The sequence below is a fragment of the Papio anubis genome, chromosome 1, assembly GCF_008728515.1.
Source record: "Papio anubis isolate 15944 chromosome 1, Panubis1.0, whole genome shotgun sequence".
Classification (NCBI taxonomy): domain Eukaryota; kingdom Metazoa; phylum Chordata; class Mammalia; order Primates; family Cercopithecidae; genus Papio; species Papio anubis.
Window position 1 is genome coordinate 138,813,510 of NC_044976.1, and position 22,536 is coordinate 138,836,045.

Here is a 22,536-nt window from a genome sequence, read left to right on the forward strand (position 1 = left end):
GGGCTATTAAGATTTTTAAAAATAATCTCACTATGTCAAGTCACTTTTTTCACAATACCCCTATGAATTTATTATTAAACCCATTACAGAGAAAACTGAGAATCAAAAATATTAAAGTAACTAATCCAAATCACATGATTCAATCTCAGACCAGTATGACTCTAAAGGTAAGGCTTTTCCACTACCTCAAGATGCCTCTAGAGCAATGCCAAGTCCAACTAGCCTTTATAGGACCACAAGAGGCTACTGATGTAAAATTCTGTCTGAAGGTCCACATGAAAAGTAGCCTATGAATTCGATATTTCCCAAGATTGTTTTAAAAGGTACAATTCAGCAATCAAGAGTGTCAGAGACATATTTCACTAAATTAAGGAAAGGTGTTATCCATCCATATATCATATTATGCAAACTTTAAAAAGCAAGGCAATGGATTGATCTTTGTTGTTATGTAGTATACTGACTATTTAAGAATAATGTAATTGTGACGTTACGGCAAAATCTATCTTTAATGAAAGAAACAGACACTTGTAAGGAACTAGAAAGGATGGTCTTAAATGAAGAAATATAATCTTTTTCCCTTTTGAGACAAATTACATTTTCTTATTTTCCTTTAAGTTTGTAAACTTTCTACTGTTAAACTGTCCTTCATGAGAATACTTATAAATAGCTTCACCAAATCACTCATAAACATTTTGTATATTGCAAAGGACTATACAAAAATAAGGTGTTAATTCTAGTATTCCCCTTAAGCATAAACTGCAATAAGTTGAAAGCCATTTTCCCAAAGAAACAACATTATATATTTGAAGATCTATACCACTAAATATATATTTCATAAGAGCCTACTAGGTATTAGTTAGCTTTCTGCCACACTAACAGAAAGCAAACTGAGTTCCAGGAAATATGAAAATGAAGGTTAGCATTCTTTTACAATGAGAACATACTGTTCTTAATATTCAATTTATGGGTAGTTTCAACTTCTGATGATAAGCACCACCTTTGAAAATGAAATACACCTAACGGTTTTAGATAACCTCTATTAATATAATTACATACATGATATATGTTGATAGAGGCACTAAGATATATGGATAAACTGTAAATGTTTTGTTTCAATATTCATGGTATTTACAAACCGCTTAATGATACAGAAGAAAAATTAAAGTTTCCAGATAAAGTTTCCCCCTAGAGTTACAACAAAAAATATGAAAGTAAAATAACCTTACTGATATTGCAGTGTATCTGCCATAACAAATCTGAAAGCCCTACATTTGGAAAGCAGTATTACTGCTAGAAATGAGTTAGGTTGTAAAAGCAGAAATTTTCATATATAGGGGCGAGTGATAGAAATTTCAGGGTTGCAGAAACATCAATTTCATTTTTGTCATTTTGTTTTACATCCAATGTACCTTTGGTCAATGTGGGAACAGAAATGTGGGTATAAAATGAAGTTTACCTCTTTCAATCTCAGATAAATGATATCAGTGATATTCTCCATTTAGCATAAACACTTATCTTCCTAAATACATATTTCAAGAGCACTCTCACAATATTGCAATTATTAAAGCACTTTTCAGAGATCTCTTTTCCAGGTTCATCCACAAAAATTATCATTCCATGTAATATTCACCACTTCTCTCCACACTCAGTTGTAAGTACTGTGCCCATAAGCATCAATGCTGGAAAGAAAGAGGTAGGGGAGACTTCTTATAGCTTTGCACTTCTATTTCAGATGAGTTTAAATTCCATTAAGCTGCACTGATTTCTTTTGAACCCTAAGTTTGGAGAATTATGTGAAACTGTATAACCAAAAATATACAAAATAAAACTAGAGAAACTTTCTATAATCAGGGATGTCAAACAATGGTCACTTTAAAACAATTCTACAAAGTTCTCCTATATAAGCAGTTATCTAACCCTAAAACTAGCCAAAACATTTAACTAGGCTCTGCTACAAGTCTTAAGGTATGCATTAAATATGAATATTCATAAAATTACAAGTCTATCACAGCAGTCTCATCCCTGGCTGCACATTAGAATCACTGCAGTAATATTTTAAAAATTATGATAAAAGGGTCCTGGCCCCAGAGATTGAGGTTCTGATTTAATTCATATTGTAGCGAAGTGTGGCCATTAGCATTTTTTAAAGCATCCTGGGTGATTTTAACATGCAGTCAGAGCTGAGAGCCACTGATTTATACTTTATATAATTAATGCTGATCAACTTATAAGAGCAAGCAACTGCCACTCAAAATATTCAACATTCCGAAAATACTGCTTGAAATGCAGAATATTGTTGCATATTAGAAAACAGTTGGACCTGGCACTCTAAGTTTATACTATTTTTACTTTTTTTTATTGCTCTTGTTACAATGAAAAGAGATTTCATCTGCAGTACTTCTTAAGCTGGAAGGGTGGGGACAAGGGTGCAGCAAGGAGAAAGCCTTAATAAGATATTAGCTCAAGCAAGACAACAGTGCAGACTTTATGTGGAACAATGTTGTGGAAATGTGAAACAAGTTGCCATAAAGCCTTTATTATTTTTATTAATCTTTTGAAGAAAATCTGGGAAGTAGCTAATTTGACTGATGAGTTTATTTAACACTCAAGAAAAAGTATGTCCTCAATGTCTGGTCAGTCTCTAAAATGAAGGCTCAAGATCCTCTAATAAAAGAGTATGTTCCCCAAAGTTCCATGCCAGGAAAAAAAAAAAAAAAGATTTCTGGTGGCATTTTAAGCATCTTAAACTTTCCAATTCTACGGTTAGACAGTCTGCAGATACCAGGACTGTTATTTAGCCTCACATACCCACCAAATAAGAATTACAAGATGGTTTGTTAATAAACAGGATCCTTAAGATGTGATAGGTGTGTCTTTAGGCCATGAGATTTCATTTGAAACTACTTTGTCTCAACTAAAATCACAAAATGGGCAGCTTTACAACTGAGCAATCTATCTGTATCACTATAGCTCTTCCCCAGTAGAAACAGGATCATATTACTGAGCTTAACAAATGTTGTTGAACACATCACAAGCATGTCTAAAAGATACCATGCATGTTTAATACTTCACACATCTCAAAACCTCAAAACTTAGCAGCCCAAAGGGGGAAAAAAAATCACTGAGGTAAATCAAAGTAAGAAAATTTTACTCCCACATATTGTTAGGCAAAAGAATGTGAGAGAATTTTAAAAATGTCCTTCATAAAGCCAAAAACTGAGATCAATCACCATAAAGCACTTAAACGTTGTTTGATTTAGATGGTAGTGTGTTGTTTTTTAATACCACACTTAGAATAATCTAAACTTTTCCCACAAATGTTTAGTATCTAATACCCCACTCCCTGCTGTTTTGTGAAGTTTGAGAAGCAGCAAATCAAATTTCCTAGAGCAGCTCCCCAAATGGGTTCTTCCCTGCAGAGTCCAGCAAATGATGTCTTATGAGTATCCTTTAGTCTACTGAGCAACTTGGGAAACATCAGTCAAGGTATTTGTATAAAACACAATTAAAGAAAACTCTGAGATTTGCTTCAAGCTTAGAAAAACATCAAATTTATAAAGACTTTATTCTTACTTGAATTGAATCAGTAAATTAACTCTTAATAAGAGCCTGGGTGCAACTTTTATAAATCTTTCTCTATTCCTTAAATTATTACTATAAATGCTCATGAGTTCTGCTGTTTGCTTTCTTGTATATATTAGATGAACTGAAATTACATTTACTATTGTGTGGGATTTTTGTTTGCTTACAAAGGTAATTAAATCATATTTTTCAGTTAAATGTCCTTATGTAGCAATCATTTTGGTAAGCACCTACTAGGTTCCTTATACAGTTTTCTTGGAATCTAAATATGAGCCTGTAATACATAAGCCTGTTTAATAGTGATTAAAATAAGAGAATAGAAATCAAGAAGGAGAGAACAAAAAGCCACCATCTTCTTCGAGTCTAGCTTTTCTAATTTATTTTAGTTGCTCTGTCTTATATTTTTTCCAAAAGGCTGACAGACTAAGGAGCTCATATGTCTTGATCCTAAACAACTCAGTTTTGCTTCTTGTGTTAGAATGTAATCAGGAATTGCATTTTTTTCAAAAATAGAAAATGTTCATATCATCTGTATGTCAAGGCTGTCCATCATCCACACTGAATTACAAGAATCATACAGCAAGAATGCTCAGATCCAGCCCCAGAACTCAAAGCAGTTAGAACAGAAGGTAAAGAAGTGATGCATAGCAAACACTGAAAAGCAGATTTCCCTAAAAGGCTCAACCGGTTCAATATAAACTGCAAAGCAAGTGAGATTAGATTTAAATTTTGGATGAATCCACTTTAAAATACGTATTTCCCAGACTGAATTAAAGTAAACATGTATTTTCTAAACTACTTTGTAGGTCAATCATTTCAGACACTGAAAACATTACACATTGTTTCATAATCAATGCAAATAGTTCATGATAACAATTCTAAAATTGAGGTCTAAGATGTGAGCTATATGATGCATAGAAGATACATAAAAATATCTTTTTAATACTAAAACAAAAAGTTCCAAATAAAGTAAAATCAATAAAATATCCCAATATTTGATATGTTGGCAATAAAAGCAATCTACGATAATCTATTGGAGATGCAAGACTAAAAAAGACATGAAATAATGCAAAAAGAGTTTTAACATTTTAGAAAGTAGAAATGTGTCGCCAGATATTAAAACCACGGGAAGTAGAAAACCCACTACCTGCAAGTGAAACACTCATAAATTTAGAGCTTATTTACATAGTTTAGTGATTTCCCAGCCATCAAAGGGAACTGTAGTTTTCTTAATTATAAATAGTATGATCTAAAATAACCTTTTGTGGGTAAAAAGGACACGTTTCATTCTTTTTCGTTCCACAAGAATACCTATTAGTAAAATTTTTTAGCAAATTGTAAAGTATGTTCTCTATTTCTTGGATTATCATTGAATAAAGTCATTTATGATCAGTGATGTGCAAGAAATACTCAGTTTTCACTAAATTTCTGTTTAATTTTTAATGTATATTTTACACCAAACATAAATATATTTCACGTTAAACTAATATGAATTTTTCTACCAGTTGCAAATAAATTATCCATTCTCATTTTAAGCAAAAGTCAATATAGCAAATATATTTTGACTTGTACTTTAAATAGTAAATCTAATCATAATGTAGTCACTATTGTAGTTACCATATAATGCATGAAACATTTAAACAACTAAAACATAGCTTGAAGGCCTTTACCAAGCTGTGTATCTGAAATGAACTCTGATAAGAATTACTTGCTGTTGAAGTTTAGTTCACCAGAGGGTATCTTCACCAAACTACTCTCTTTGCAGGAGGGAAGATGCTAACAATTTTCTATTTTATTATAACATTTAATTCACAAAAGTGACTGTGATTCCTACAACGCTACTTTTATTTTTCTATCATCTAGTAATGGCAAGCACATATTTTCAAAATTTTCTGATTTAGATAGTAGTTAAATAAGAATCTCAAAGTATAAAACAAACTTCTTTAAAGCTTAGGTCTCCTTCCAACTTCACAAAGACATGACATTTTAATAAACTTATGAAATGGCTGGCCTTACCTTACAGTGTTAGACTACAATTTAAATAAACTTCACAAGATTTTAATGTGTTAAAATGCCAAATGCTGTTCAAAGTTTACACTGGGAAAAAAAAAAACAGTCAGCTGGAATTTTAAATACACTCCTAGAAACGAAGTTCAGTTTTTAAATAAATTCTCCTAAAATAACAAATTCACACGCATTTCTCACACACATATTCACACAGCAAGAGTAAATGTATTACCTTTATGTTAAAAGAGGGAACTTCTCTGGCTCAGTTTGGTGCAAATGATTGCAGTAGCAACAGCGGCAACTGACTGCAGGATCACAGCACAGCAGAAAGCAATGAGTTGGCAGGAGCAGCTCCACAGAGCGGCAGGACAGACTGAATGACAAGCACATGCAGATTGCTTTGAATTAGGCATGTTAGGGGCTGGAACTTTCAGTGTTTGCTCTCCAATAGGACAGGAGAGTTTTTCTCCTACTTAACCCCTTGGGGCAAGGTCTTAATAATGGTAACAGCTGGCATACAGAGGGGCTTGATCTGAGCACAAGGTCAGCAAGCCAGGATATGAAGGTGACATGTAATTTCTAGCCTTTTCCTGCTTCCACAGGGAAATTGCATGAAGGACTGTTTTTAGTTATAACTTCCTTTGATCTTTTGGATTTTAAGTTACTTAGTAGATTAAAGCCATGTTAGCTGATATTATTTGCTTGCTTAGCCTGACTTAAGTGTTACAGATTCAGTTTTCTAACACACAGTGCTACTACATTTAAAATAACATAAATAAACACCAATCTGCATTTATTTCCAAGTTCCAGGGATTCCTGTGTTCTTTCACAAAATGGCTTGAGACCCTACTTTTAGGACAGAAAGTTCATGGTTTTAAAAAGAGGCGAATCTTCTTTTAAAATGTTAGAGCCAGTTTTAAGTATTTTTCTTCCATTTTCCAAACAAAAACAGCAGTTTGTTAAGTAACTTTGACACTGCTTTTTATAAATGTTGGCCTTCATGATGCCAGTATTTAAAATCCCACAACCACAACATAAAAATCTCTTAAATACTACAAACAAATGGTTTAAATTTACAAATGACATCCCTTAGCAAGTAAGTTGTAATTTACTGAAACCGTGAAATCTAACTCTTCATGACTTCGGTAATAAAAATGTGTATGCAATTCTTTTAGCAGGATGTACTGAGTAACTATATGAAGATAGCAGTTTCAAAAATTTCAAAAGCATAAGCAATCAAAGAAAAAATAGATAAAATTGGACTTCATCAAGATAAACTTTTGAAGATCAAAAGACATGATCAAGAAAATGAAAACAGAGAATGGGAGAAAATATTTGCAAGTCATATATCTAAGAGTCTAGTATTCAGAATATATATTTAAAAGCTCTTACAACTCAACAATAAAAAGACAAATAATCCAATTTAAAAGAGGTAAAGTGTTTGAATAGACACATCTCTAAAGAAGAAATGCAAATGGCCAATATGCACATGAAAAGTTGTTCAACGTCATTAGTGATTTAGGGAAATACAAATCAAAACCACTTATAAGTGGTACCTTATTAGATAACATGCTTTAGCTTCTGCAAAAAAAAAAAATAGCTTGGTAATTCCTCAAAATATTAAACATAGAACCACCATATGACCCAGCAATTCCACTCCCAGTACAGTTGATCCTCATTATTTGTGGATTCTATATTTGCAAATATGATTATTCACTATAAATTATTTGTAACCCCCAAATAATCCTCATGGTGCTTTAACAGTCATTCAGACATGTGAATTGGCAGAGTGGTAAAAAATGTGAGTCACCCAAACAAGACTACCCTCTCGTATTTGGCTCTCATACTGTAAACAAGTCTTCCTTTTCCGGTTAATTTCGTGCCACGTTTTTCATATTTTGTGCTTTTTTTGGTGATTTCACTGTTTCAAATAGCCCCCAAGTGTAATGCTGAAGTGCTGCCTACTCTTTCTAAGCGCAAGAAGGCTGTGACAGGCCTTGTCACATACAGAAAATATACCTGGTTAGGTAAGCCGCTTTGTTCAGGCATGAGTTATGGCGCTGTTAGGCATGCACTCAATGTTAATGAATCAGCAATAAATATAAGATGTCTTTAAAAAGAAACACACATAAAACAAGGTTATATATTGATCAATCGATGAAAATGTGACCAGAATCTTACAAGAACCTAATCCTGTATTTCTCCAAGAACCAGTAATTCAGTATTCACTAATTCAGTGTTTGCAGTGACTTTATGAACAAAACTACCACAAATAATGAGAACTGCCTGTATATACCCAAGAGAAAATATGTTCATACGAAAACCTGTACATGAATGTTCATAGTGCCTTATTCATAACTGCCAAAAGTAGAAACAACCTAAATATCCATTAAGTGATGAGTGGATACACAACATGTGTACATCTATCCAATAGAATATTATTCAGCCATAAAAATAATGAAGCACCGATACATGCTACAACACGGATGAACCTTGAAAACACTGTGTTAAGTGAAAGAAACAAAAGGCCACATATTTTATGATTCCATTTATATGAAATATCCAGCAGAGGCAAATCCATAGAGACAAAATGTAGGTTAGTGGTTGTTGGGCGCTGAGGGGTGGAGACAGGGGTGGAGTGACTGCAAATAGGTATGGAGTTTATTTTTGGATGGTGAAAATGTTATAGAATTAGATAATGGTGATGTTTGCACAGTCTTGTGAAAACACTAAAAACCACTGAAATGTCTACTTTAAAATGGTGAATTTTTTGGTATGTGACTTCTATCTCAATTTTAAAAATAAAGAAGGTATAAAGTTCCGGTCGTTAGACCAGTGGTTCCTAACTTGAGTGTGCAGGAGGATTCCCTGGAGGGCTGCTGAAAACAGATTCCTGAGTCCCATCCCCCAAAATTCTGATTCTGAAGGTCTGGGCTAGGGCTTGAGAATTTGCTTTTCTAGTAAATCCTCAGAATGCTGCTGCTGCTGCTGTTCTGGGACCCACATTTTGAGAACCATTGTATGTCTGAGCTCCTAGAGGGTAGGAAAGGTAACTTTCATCCCTGTGTCTCCTAATTCACCTAAAACAGAGCCAATCTTGGGAGGAAGAGGACAGGGAAAAGGAAGAGTGAAATATTTACTTGAGGAAACATATTAAAGGAGTCAGTCCCTAAAATCTTAGGGTATGCTGATTTCATGTCTTTTGTATGCCAAATGTTATAATACCAAAAATTCCCATGACAAAAAGGAATTAAAGAATTAAAATAAAAATGAAGGTATTTTAACACTCTTTGATCATCTGAACAGTATTTTGGTTCACTTTATTAAAGCAGCTAATCCTATTTCACTGTGCTTTTCCTTTCAAGAAATGCAAACAAAGGTTCTAGAGTTGTTGATCCTATAAAGAAATCCCTTAAATTAAATAAAGTGTCACAAAAACCAAAGACCTGTATTCTCTAACTCAGAACTTGTAAATTCTTATTTACATTTTAATTAAAATTACAGATTTGTATGTCTAATCACTTCATTTAAACATTTGGGGTCCATGTAAAAATAGACAAGTTAAAGTACACTTTTGGTATTGTCACATGGGACACAATTATTTTATAAATAAATATTATTCCCAATTACTTCAATATGTTCCTCAATATATTATTCAAAGTGAAAAGAAAAGTACTAGTGACCTTACAATGTTCTAATATTTTCTGAAAACAGTATTCTTTTTGTCTTAGATCCTACTATTTAGGTATCTTTCTTCATTATTAGGAAGACAAGGGCATGGGGGAGGGAAAAAGAGACCAGAGCCAGCAGGAGACACACAACACTTGGTACTTTTAAAAAAGTGATAAAACAGCTGCTGATTAACAAACTCTTTCCCAGCTGCACCTAGTCAAAAATGCAATTCCGGATTCTGTTACCTTTATTAACATTTAAAAGTCTTGTCTGTTTATCTTTTTTCTTAGCATTAAGTGTCAAACAGTTATGAATAAGTAAACTGTGGTATATTGTAGATACTGCTTCAGCAAGATTTTTCTTTCAGTATGGTCAGATTAATATTTTAGTAATTTGGAAGTATAGGTTCAGAAAAACTAATTATACAAAAGTTCTGAAGATAATATTCTATATTGTATTTTGATGTTTCCAGAGTACAAATAGTTCCATACCCACTGAAAACTTCAGACCAGAGCATTATGCTGCCCAAGTCATAGCCCAGTGCAGGGAATCACTGAAGACTTGAAGTTAGTCTCAGCTCTATCACTCACTGGCTATGTAACCTTGAACTAATCACTGAATCAAGAGATTACAGTCTCCTTATCTACAAAATCCAAACATTAGATGAGATGATCTCATAGGTCCCTGCTGGCTCTGAATTCAGTTTTTATGAATTTGGATATCACTGCAAATAGATAAGATAAATCCCAACTTTACTACTCAAATCTGGATTATTTAAGAAAAGACCACGCATTCAAAGTTCAGTTAGCAAGTCTGGAGCAAAGACCATATTGCAAGCACATTGGAGGGGAAAAAAAAATCAAGGGATGCTGAAATTCCTCCCCAACAATTTGGAAATATCTACATCTGTCTTATATAGTCCTCTTACCCAACGATGAACATTTCTTTTTTATCTCATTTCCTGTTGAAAATTCTACCTCTAAAATCTACCATTTTTACAACAGAAAATTTTATGGCCTTGCTCGTCTTCCATAGTCTGACATCTTCACCCTTATCATGACCTCGTGGCTCTAGAGTCTTTATCCATGTCCTTTCCTATTTTTACTTGCTTTGTGCTTAGTTAAGGGCTCATCGTCAGCATTTATTTACTTCACCAGCATTCCAGCCTTTCAAAGAGCTCCACTAAACTTGCTCTCCCTGCCCTTCTTTTTTTCCTTTCTCTCTTACGTTTAGAAATGTTGCTGAAAAAAGTCACCAACAAGGAAGCAGAGACCTAAAACAAATGCACACTCTCCACTCCGGAGGGCTTACAATGCGTCTGTGATTCATCTATCATAGGTTCTCCACTGGAAATCTCCACAAGGATGGCCGAAAATCTTTCCCATGCTCCCTACCTTAACCTTCTCAGCACACGATGCCACCTATTTTATGGGAAAGAATGAAACTATTTGACTATGAGTTCCTTTAAACACTACCACCTGTGCTTCAAACTTTTTCTGGAACTTGTCCCTTATCCCTCAGTGTCCAACTCTCTTTCCTGCTATTAATTACTGTATTTATACACTGTATGTTTGCTCCCCAATAAGGTAGCCACAGGCCACATGTGGTGACTTAATTTTAAATGAATTCATATTAAATGAAATTTTAAAATCTCAGAGTTCCAGCTGCACAAGGCACCACATTTCAGGTGCTCAGCAGTCATATGCAGTTCACGGCTTCTGAATTGGGCAGTGCAAAGAGAGAAAATTTTCGTCACTACAGACAGGCTTACTGGACACAGGTGCTCTAGATCTTGACCACCATGTTTCTTTACTGTGTCTCACTCTGCCTCCCCAAGTCCATCTTCATTTTCCCGTCTTTGTCAAATTGTTATTTAATTACTCATAAAAAATGTTTAGTTTTCCCCTAGCCTGAAAAATTCCTTCCCTTTGCCTGCTAATCCTCAGGCTACTCACCTACCTTTTCCTTTCCTTTGCCAGACAATACTCAAGCCTCACCCCATCTCATTCCCTCACTTCCTACAATCTTACCTACCATCTAATAAAACTGTTTCTTCAAAAATGAAACCCAGTGGTCCTTTCTCAATATTCATTTTCTTTACATTTCTTCATTTACCAACTTTGTTGGTAAATATTCTTTTCTCTTTACTCAGTTTCTATTATCCTAATATTCTCTATCTCTTTAACCTCTATTCCGTTTTCTTGGTAGATCCTCTTAATTCTGTTATTCTAAATCCTGAGCAATATCCAGTGGTCTTGTCCTTTGAACTTTCTTCTTTATGTTTCCTGCCTATATTGTCACACCCAATTTCTATAATAAGTTCCATTTCTGCAGCTTCTACTCTCTAAGGACATTTCAATGTATATATCCTGCCAGCAGCTCAAACTCAATTTAAAATACAAATGATCTTATCATCCTCAAACAGCTTCTTGATTTTCCTATTTCTGTCCATCCTTTCAGTCATTTAAGCCCAAAATTGTCACTTAAATATTTATTTATTGAACACCAGATCTGTGCCGCATCCTGAGCTAGGGAAGGAGTCATCTTTGACCTTTACACCCTGTATACCCTTGTTCATTCATTCCCAAGTCCCAGCCATTGCCACATATACCATCCTTTCCATTTCCTCTGCCACTTTCTTAGATTAAATTTCCCTTGAATTGCTACAACAGCCTAATAGATGTGACCATATCTATGGTCTCCTACCTTTTCTTCCTTATCTAAGCAACATAGAGCTTCTAGATACATCATATAAGAAATGGATCTGATTAAGCTGCTCTTCAGTCAAAAAAACATTCATGGCTCCCCCATTAATTTAAATATCTTAGCTGGCACACAAGATTCTCCATTATCTGGGCCCTTTCCCCTCTCACTCACTGCCCTTGCCAAACAGAATTTGCTTTACTCCAAACAAGCCTTCACACACACCCTCACACCCTCAGTGCTTGTGCTAGTCTTTCTACCAGCAATGGCCTTTGTTCACATTTCCAACTTCCATAATCCCATCCATTCTTCGTAACACACAGCAAATAACATGAAACCTTCTCTGATTACCTAAGCCAGAAATTCTCTCTTTCTATTCCAAGTTATATACATGACCTGAGATCTCTTATGGTACTTAGCACATGTCTTTTTTTTTTAATCGTGGTCATTTATATATCTCTTTTACCCTCTTAATCTATATGTAAAGGCACAGGTTCTATTATATTCATTTTTATACCCCTTAAGAAGGGATATAAAGTATATTGTACCATGTACTAGGTCAAATATTTATACTCGACAAAGATTTATTGAATAAATGACATAACTTGTTATTACATATATCCTTTATTAAGCAGAATACAGTATTGAAATGTAGCCTGCAAAATAATATTCAGCATACAAAATCCTATTGTACTGCTGATTTATATGGGCCTCACAATATGTTGCACTATTCTCAGCTTTTAAATTCTGAATACTAAACTGCTACTGAATAATAAGGAATGATAGTAATTAGCTTTTCACCCTTTTCTCAGTAGAGGTTGCTCCAGAAGCTAACATGCAAGCATATTCTTGGGTAGTTTTTATAATTTTAGTTTTTGTTTTTGAAGGTAGAATTTTCCCATGGCATTGACAGAAATATTTTTAAACGAGGAAAAAAAAAATAAGAGTTTTCACCTACAGTCAGCCAATAACTATAAGTCTGTAGCTTAATTGCCAATTACTTTTTTTTTTTTTTTTTGAGATGGAGTCTCACTCTTTATCCCAAGCTGGAGTGCAGTGGCATGATCATGGCTCACTGCAACCTCTGCCTCCAGGGCTCAAGCGATTCTTGTGCCTCAGCCTCCTGAGCAGCTCGGACTACAGGTATGTACTGCACCCAGCTAATTTTTGTATTTTTAGTAGAGACAGGGTATTTCACCATGTTGGCCAGGGTGGTCTCGAACTCCTGAGCTCAGGAGATCTGCCCCCCTCAGCCTCCGAAAGTGTTGGGATTATAGGCGTGAGCCACTGTGCCTGGCCCAATTAATCTTATAATAGCAAATATGATTTCTGTGATAAAGTGTCTTGGAAACAAGTGAATCTGGGAAATCTTAGTTTTTATTCATTATGATCTTTCCTTCATTTGATTATAGACTAGAAAACCATATGCATTTTATCACTAATACAGAAAGCATTTTGGTCATCTAGAATGAAATTTACTTAATATTCATTTATATACTACCAAAAATTTTGATAGCGATCAGAAACTGGGGTACATATTTTAAAGCAAAAACCATAAAGATCAGTAAATTTCAGAGAAATGTAGTTTTTCATTTTTCTGTGAAGAAAAAAGTCTGACTAATCCTAAAAAATAGGCAAAAATTCCAACCCTCCTTAATGTAACCAAAAAATTACTATTAAGAAAACTTCTTAAATGTGAAAACTAAAGTAGGTTAGTTTATTACAGATTTCATACTGGAATTCAAGGGAACATTTTGTCTTTAACAAGACCTTTTCTCCCACACAAAGTATAGTGTTATGTTTTAGAGGACAGAAGGCTCATATTTGATAGTTTTATATCAAAAACAAGCCAAATCACTTCAGCCATAACAAAATAAGTAGACTGTAGATCATCTAAAAATATAATCTGTGCTGCACTATGATTTAAAAGCAAAGCACAATAAATCCATGGGCTCTGGAGAGTTTCCAAAATATTTTTGGTTTGTGATACGGTATTTCAAAATGTAATATTTTACTTTTATGATAGAAACTCTTGGCAGGAGATCTACTCCTTGAATGAAGACCACTATGTCTTGACTCTGATCTAATCAGAACATTCTCTTTAACAGTTTCAGTTGTATTTTGTTACCAAACTCTAAATGAATCTACATGAATGTGGTATGCATATACTAAGAGAGGTTATAACTAATAAACTGAAATTTTCTGTAAGACGTCAAATATTTATAGAGAAGGTTACATTTACTGTATGTCATGAAATAAAAATACATGCAAGTTAATTTTCCAAAAGTTAGACTTTGTAGGACTATAAATATCACCTGCATACAAATACCTGTCATCATTGCTAAAGGCTTAGATTAAGTATAACTTAGATTATAGCAACATTAAGAAAATGACACATCACATTCCCAAAAATAAAATGAAGTTGTATGGAAAAAGGGAAATGAAAATTCAAATCCCATTTTATTTGTACTTTCTGTAATATTTGGTAATATTTTTGGCAAGGAAAGAACTTTAAGCTACCCAAGCTCTAATGCAGAAAACATTAGGGTTAGTAGGATTAGTAGGTTTAGCTATTTCATTAATGTAGAGGGAGTTGTTTTATATGTTCAAAACACGTGCATTAGTTATTCAGAAGTTCAAACAGTTCAAAATTATGTCATGCTATATCTAGCTTCAGAAATTTGTTTATATGAAATAAAGTGCTGTGGTTTGCCACAGTTACTATGGTTACCACAGGACTGAATGAAGTTAACGAATGCAGAAATGAAAACTTAAAACAAAAGAAACTGTTTTAAAGAAGAGGGCCCCTTGCTTCTAGTGAGCAAAGCCAGCAGCCCTGAGCTTCTACAGCCCTTCATATTTACTGGGTAGGCAGAGCAGGGAGGAGCAGGTAACGATTGCTCAGCTGCTTGATTGATCACAGGTTCACATTATTGCTAACAGGCTTCAAATGTGCGTAATCACAAGAAACACTGCACTTGGGGCATGGCTGCCCTCAGCATTCCTTCTGGGCGGCAGACGCAGTTTGTCAGTTCGCCAACATTCTGCATTTATGAGAACAGTTTGCTGTTTACTCATATAGCCTCCAGTGGTATACTGAGTTGATCATGATCCCCACTCTTCCAGCCTGCAACATCGCTCCCTTTGTTTTTTAATTAATTGAGAAAGGCAATTGCAGGCTGTGCAGCCCTTAATTGCTGGTTGGTGGTTCCTTCAGTCTTCACATTCAGATTCAACTGGCTCATGGCTCGTACTGGGGGAACCAAGACCGTGGTTGGGATCCACGGGTCCCTCCAGTCTCCTGTTCCATGGTTGCACACATCTTGAGGGCACCCACACAGTTTGTACATTTCCTATAAAAACACAAGCATACCCTCATCCCCATATGAGTAAATTAACTGAAACAAAAGCAAAGGCCTTTGTGGCTGCAGCCAGGAGGCATGCCGTTGCTGAAGCATCTGCTTCACAAGCTGTATCTCAGCTTCTGCCTCTTTGGTTAATTACCGCGGGGTAAAACTTTCCATTGATAACAAGAGACAGGCTCTTTCTGATTAACAGAAGGCACAGAGAAAACAAATCAAGGCTTATTCTTCTTGTGCAACAGCACAGTAAAAAAAATCAGTCCTCAAGATCTATTACCATGAGAGACCAGTCTCTTGCTCCCATATCCATAAGCCCACACAACTTCTTTTCTTCAATCTGCACTGCACAAGTGGGTCTACTAGATACTATGGGTTGTGATAAACTTCCCATGTAGTTTGTACTTCCAAATCCCTGATTCCCTCATTTCTGCTTTTGTGGAGAAGGGTGCAATTTACAGGGAATAAACAACAGTTGAGCAATATATTTTCCCAGTTCAAAAACCCAAAGATCTTGTGCCATTACCACTACCTGAATTTCTCCTTCACAATCAAAATCAACACTCCTGGGACTACAGTAACGCCCTATAAGTTAAGATGACTTTTGCCCAAAATTAATCCCATGTATCCTGTTGGCAAAGGTCCCCAAATACCAGTGGGAATCTTACTGGGTTTGTTTCCTCCAATTAACGTAACCCATTCTCTGACTGGGACATCCAATCCTGCGCGTCCAGGTGTTCCTGGGGTGAGGGAATCAATGTGCCTCTGGAGGCCCACCCCTGAAACGGAATTGTGGCCTGGACGGGGAATGTCCTCATTGTTTGAGGTGTCCGGGTCCAGGCCCCCTTCTAATTTCCTGACAGAGGGGTGCCGTTTTGATGACAATTTGAATGGCATTGATTAGCACAATGATTTCCCTTATTGCAATGAGGGCAAAGTCCTGGCATTTTTTCTGTTGAGAGGGGAACTGTGTATAAGATCCCTTCTGCCCAGAGGTCTGACAGCATTCTTTTTTGAAATGTCCAATTTTTCTACACTTACAACATTTTCCCACTTTAGTCCCCTTAGATCAACTACCAAATTGGCCATTGCTTCAACCAGTATTGTAGAGCAATGAAGCTCAGTTCCCGAATCTTGACAAGCTCTGAGAAAACCTCCCAAGTTTTTTGTACATCTCACAGGTGCCAGTGTACATTTACAATCCACATTTGCATTCTCAAAAGCCAAAGTTAAAGTCAGCCCTCCTGTAGCCACAAAAGAAGATGGTACAAGGCAATTTTCATCCTCCCTCTTCTGTTCACCACCCTCGATAGGTGCTGTGGGTGGGGCAAAAAATTCTCTCAAATTTTGAAATAATGACAAAAGGACAGTATGAACCAAATTCCAAACAGAAAAGCGAAAAGAAATAGTCAAATTCTTTCTCATGTTACCCTGATTCAAAAACTTCCCGTTCTCTGTACCTCTTTAGGGCACTGACCTTATATTGCTGTCGGCAGACTCGTAATGGGGTTTCTCATCTGTCTGGTCAGTCTTACTTTCTCTGTTCCAGCAGGCCTTCCTCGTTCAAGTCCCTATAGGACCCTATCTGTCCCTGTCTGTCCCTCTCTGTCCCTGCAAGTCTCTGCTAGTCTCTATCTGTCACTGTTCGCCCCTATTTGGGTGCCACTTGCCACAGTTTGCCACAATTACGACGGTTACCACAGGACTGAACGAAGGGGGATGAATGCAGAAATGAAAACTTTAAAGAAACTGTTTTAAAGAAGAGGTCTGGGGAAGAAGAGGGCTCCTTGCTTCTAGCGAGCAAACGCAGCAGCCCTGAGCTTCTACAGCCCTTCATATTTACTGGGTAGAAAGAACAGGGAGGAGCAGATAACAATTAGTCAGCTGCTTGATTGATCACAGGTTCACATTATTGCTAACAGGCTTCAAATGTGCCTAATCACAAGAAACACTGCACTTGGGGCATGGCTGCCCTCAGCATTCCTTCTGGGCGGCAGACGCAGTTTTGTCAGTTTGCCAATATTCTGCATTTATGAGAACAGTTTGCTGTTTACTCATATAGCCTCCAGTGGTATACTGAGTTGATCACGACCCTCACTCTTTCAGCCTGCAACAATAAAATTCTGCAAGACGGTTGTGAAAAGATAAGAAATAAGGTAATGACAGATGGGCAGGAGTAAGGGTATTTATTTATATCAGAATTTAAGAGTATGAGAAATATGCTAGAATATTTTACTTAGGCCTCTTAAAAAACCCTTGAAAATATATCAATACAGATATGTTGTTATGCTCAAAACTTAGGCCTGGCTGAAAGAATATATTTATAAATGACATACATTAGAAACTACAATTAAGTCATAGAAGGCAAAAGGGTATCCTAACATATTGAAGGGCAGCATGTCACTAAGCTCAGCAAATGCCATTTCAAAAACACTGAAACAAAACTCATTACAACTGATCGGCATGCTCCACAGTCAGGCTCTTCAAGACCAAGGCATCTTTCGCACATTTATTGCAAACTCCAATGCTGAAAGCCTAGGCAAGTCCTAGCTGACCATTACCATCCCTAAATGGTAGACTTTCGTGGGCTGTTAGCCAGAATGAGCCTCCTGGGTGTGGATCAGTAAATGCTCCAGTTCGTGTTGTGAAGTGTGAACACAAGAAGGCAGCTGTCCCAATGCCCATATCAAGCGACCAGATATGTGCCATAAAGTATGCTACTATGTTGGGGCACAACCAAAAGACTCAGAATGCTGTAACTGGGGCTAGATAAAACCCACAGCAGTCATCAGAGGCACCTTTAACCTCAAATATTTTAGAGAAGAAAAATCCACAAGTTAACCTGTTCCAGGTACTCAACCCAGGATCATTATACTTTTGACAAAAAATGAAGGGGGTAAACATTTAAAGTGAATTCTAACATTTCTATTTTTATACAACAACTCACTACCTAATTTTATAATGAAAATTGCCATGACAAATAGGTTATAAGTGTTGGTTCAGGCACTGAATTTGCAAAGAAACACCAAAGGAGATGGGCATTCTAATAGTTGGGTTACAAAGCATCAACAACAACAAAAAGTAAGCATACACAATCATTGATAGCAGGAAAGTATTTTATTTAGTAGCAGGTCATGGTGTCAGAGTTCTGAGTTATGTTAGCAACAAGATAACCTGTGCCTTAAAGAGAAACAGAAGAGACATTTATGACCATGCTGTTAGTAATATTCAGTGTTAGACCTTGCAAAGATCTGTCACCGACAATGCCTTATACTACAAAAGAATGAAAGATGAAAGAAAAAGTTGAGGAGCTGGAGAAATGAAAATTAGTAAGTTCTTTGTTGCATTCCTAAATTAAGGCATCTGCCCTGGTTAATCACCCAACACTATTTGCTTTCCTGGATATTTTGGTCAATGATCAAGAATTCTAATGATCTAAGTATGGACTCTACTTAACATCTTCAAGTCACATTGTCTTACTTACACAGTCAACACAGCCCTCAATCACACTGAAGGAATGTTATGCACTCCTCCTTCCCATCCCTATGGGATATTAGGCAATGCAGTATTCATTCCTTCCTTTGCCAAGTGTAAGGCCTTGGTAATACACACCTACACCCTTCTGGCTTTACAGGGAGTTAGTCAAATCCAGCATCAAGGATCAAGCTCAGATCCCCTATGCAGGAAAAAATGGAATTGTCATAAATCTCTAAAATAATCCCTAATCTTGCATAAAGCTAAAATGTACCATTGATTTAGATCAAAGAAGCATAACTTTTGGAAACAATTGCTTTTCCCAATCTCTGATTGTACTTGCAATGATGGTTACTGTTGATACTGATACACTGACAACGGCTACTCAGAGACAGTGTCCAGGACAACCACAGCTGAACTCAGATTTTAGAAAGCCAGGAGCATACGAAAAATGCTCAGTCATTGTTATTATGATCTTTTTTTCCCTTTCCTTCCTTCCTTTTTAATGAATGAATGAATGACAGAGTCTTGCTGTGTCACCCAAGCTGGACTGCAGTGGTACAATCATGGCTCACTGCAGCCTCAAACTCCTGGGCTCAACCAATTCTCCCGCCTCAGCTTTCTGAATACCTGGGACTACAGGTGCAGGCCACCATCCCCGGCTAATTATTTTAATTTTAATTTTTAGTAGAGATGAGGTCATGCTGTGGTGCCCAGGCTGGTCTCAAACTTCTTGGGCTCAAGAGATCCTCCTGCCTTGGCCTCTCAAATTGCTGGGATTATAGGTGTGAGCCACCGCACCTGGCCTATGATGTTAACTTATTCACACCTTTTGACATTGCCGAAAACTAAGTTTTACAAGATCTCTCACCATATCTCTGGGGATGGGAGGAGGGAAGGAAGGATAATGGTCTCATATTCATAATAGTATTTGCAATGCCTATTCTCACAGTGATAAATGACTATAACCTTTTCAAGAGGATGAGTGAAAGAAAGAGGGAGGTGAGAATGAAAAACGAGGTCAGGTCCTGGTAACATATCATCTTGTTTCTAAAGACAAAGCTCCTTGAACTGTTCCAAAGAAAACTTAAAATCCAAATTAATAACAATTTACAGACATCACCAGGTCACACGAAAAAAAATTTTCTGAACCCAACTTCAAAGCATAAAATGAATATCCCTTTGGTGTAATATATTTTGGAAGGCAATTAAATTTGTATATAGTAATACACATTTATTTCTGGATTTAAGTACTATATTTGAAAAGTTCAACTGAGTATTTACATAAGTCTCCCTAAAATAGTTTTTATTTTTAAAAAGTTTCCTTTAAAAACTTAAATCCTGGTCCCTTTGATCCAGACTAACTTCAAATACAGAAGCAAGGAATTTCAAACAACCCAAAGATTTTAATGATTTCCTTCGGATCACCTAGCATTAGAGAAAACCTATGTAAGCTTGGGTAAAAACAAAAACAAACAAACAAACAAAAAACCCGAGATACATATATATATATATATATATATAAAACAGTATGAGTTATATAAGCAGACCCTACCCATTTTTTATTTAGAATGTATTTGAAAAAGATGAACTATTCCCACACTTAAGTACAAATTTGGAAATAAAACAAGTTACCCCCACTTGGATTTAGAGTGTATCAAACAAGGAGTTTGAATCTCAAATTTTATAAAAGTTATTTCAAAGATAAATAATACTTAGAGATTCCTATTTACTCCTTTTTTTTTTTTTTCTCTTTTTGTAGAGATGTAGTCTTGTTATGTTACTGAGGCTTATTTCAAACTCCTAGTCTCAAGAGATCCTCCCATCTTGGCCTCCCAAAGTGCTGGTATTACAGGTGTGGGACACCGTGCCCAGCCTTATCTACTCCTTTACTGAATGTTTAGTGCTAATACTTTGCAACTTTTTTTAAAGACAAAAAGTTAAGGAGTAAAAGCAGAGAGTAAAGAGAAAAAGGAAGCCCATCACAGATAATATCTTATTGCTAAGCAAATAGAAGAATGATTACAAGGGAAATATAATTCAAGTAATTTAGATATTTTATGATTCAACTTCTTTTGCAAATAAACTCTAACTTGGAAGTTCATATTCTAGATCATTTAACAGTAACATCTCTATATTGATACGTGCAAGCTAGCATTTTGATATATAAAAGTGAATGGTTCTATCTATAAAAATAAAACCTAATTTATTTGCTTAATTTGTTAATATTCTATAAAATAATTTGGTCTTAATATTATATTTCACTTCTAACTATTGTATAGGTACATCTTTAAAGAGAATACAAGCAACCACCAAGTACCAAGAAGGTGGGGTACTGGCCATACTTCTCACATCAAAACAAACCTTTCTAATTTACTAAGTTCCAGTCACTATTTTTTTTACTATATTCCAAAACTTTAAAGTCTAATTAGAAGTTTTTTCCCGTACAAATTTCTTGTTTTTGTTTTCATTTTAGCATTCCTGCTGTAAATATCTAGTCATGCAGGTTGAGAGTGCAAATTGTCTCATATTCCAAGATCATATCACTGCATATGGCAACTATGCTTCATTCTTGTTCCCACTACATCACAGGTCAATATTCAGACATGAAAGCACACCCCTATCACTCTGTCATTTTTCTAGCTCACATTCTTTAGTGAAACCTCAAATAACCAAATAAGTTCAACAAAAATTTACTCAAACTTAAGAATATACTATGACTGGCTTTATTCTTCTGCTGGCTAATAAGGCCTGACAATAAACTAAAGTTAAAAAGAAACACTTCGATTAATCCATGAGTCAAGCCACGATAATTAACCTTTAAGAAACCCCTTTAAGAAAAAGATTTCAACAAATGAGGAAACCAAGGCAAACAGAAATAGAGGAGGAGAGAATGAAGACAGGAAGTAACAGAAGGCAGACTGTAAAGCAAATGTGGGAAAAGGAAAACAGCCATAAGTAGTATCAAGGTGATAAATGTATGACATACACTTCAAATAGTGGGAAGAACATAAGCAAAGCAGAAGCTAAGGCAATCTGAGGGAAAAGGAGGAAACTGAGGGGAGAGGACAAAATACAACACTGGAAACAGGGAAGTCAGAAGAAAAAGTAGGTGCTTTATGCTGCAAAGTAATCAGGCTTCTAAAACAATTTATTGAGAGAAAAATGCATAAATGGTGCAAATTGCTACTCTATGCAAACCTACAGATGACTTGCAGAGATATGAAGATATGATTAAGCCCTCTTGCAAATATTATTCTTCAAGTTCCAACTTATTTTTTTTCTTTTTACCTCAAAAGATTCATTACAATTCTGGACACATAGCAACTTGGTTAAAGCACATTAGTAAGAGCTTATGAAAAATAAGGTACTTCTGGGAATTCCAGAGACAAGAGTCAGTTTCATCCAGCCCATGGTCAAAGATCACATGAGTGCTGGCTGCTGCAACCACCTATTTAATTCCTTGCTATTCTTTAAGTTGGCACCCACCATCTCACTCCTTCATTAAAATAATCTCTTCCTAGTCCACTCGTAGTTCATAAGCAAGATGATTTGGTTTTCATGCTGGTGTGTGAGATGTGCCTCCCTCAAACCTTGTTACTATGTTGGCACAATACCAGTCTGATATGAAAACAAATGGGCCAGGGATAGTGGCTCATGCCAATAATTCTAGTGCTCTGGGAGGCTGAGGCGGGAGGATCACTTGGGGCCACGAGTTGGAAATCAGCCTTGGCAACAT

General features: G+C 35.9%; 1 protein-coding gene and 1 non-coding gene across 10 annotated transcripts in view; one reads left to right on the plus strand and one right to left on the minus strand.

Moving 5' to 3' along the window:
- Nucleotides 1-22,536, minus strand: part of DISP1 (dispatched RND transporter family member 1) — a 199,228-nt gene that overhangs the window by 69,201 nt on the left and 107,491 nt on the right. For 2 of the 9 annotated variants that reach the window (XM_009186796.4, XM_031655521.1), the window contains exon 1: nt 5,822-8,076. The exons of 6 other annotated variants lie outside the window; for them this stretch is intronic. The gene's annotated coding sequence lies outside the window, so the exon portion shown is untranslated. Of the gene's footprint in view, nt 1-5,821; nt 8,077-22,536 lie in introns of those variants that run through there. One more of the 9 variants, XM_009186775.4, reaches the window with a different exon arrangement.
- Nucleotides 22,321-22,424, plus strand: LOC116272477. Its single transcript, XR_004181158.1, has one exon. It is a non-coding gene; the product is annotated as a small nucleolar RNA U13 (small nucleolar RNA).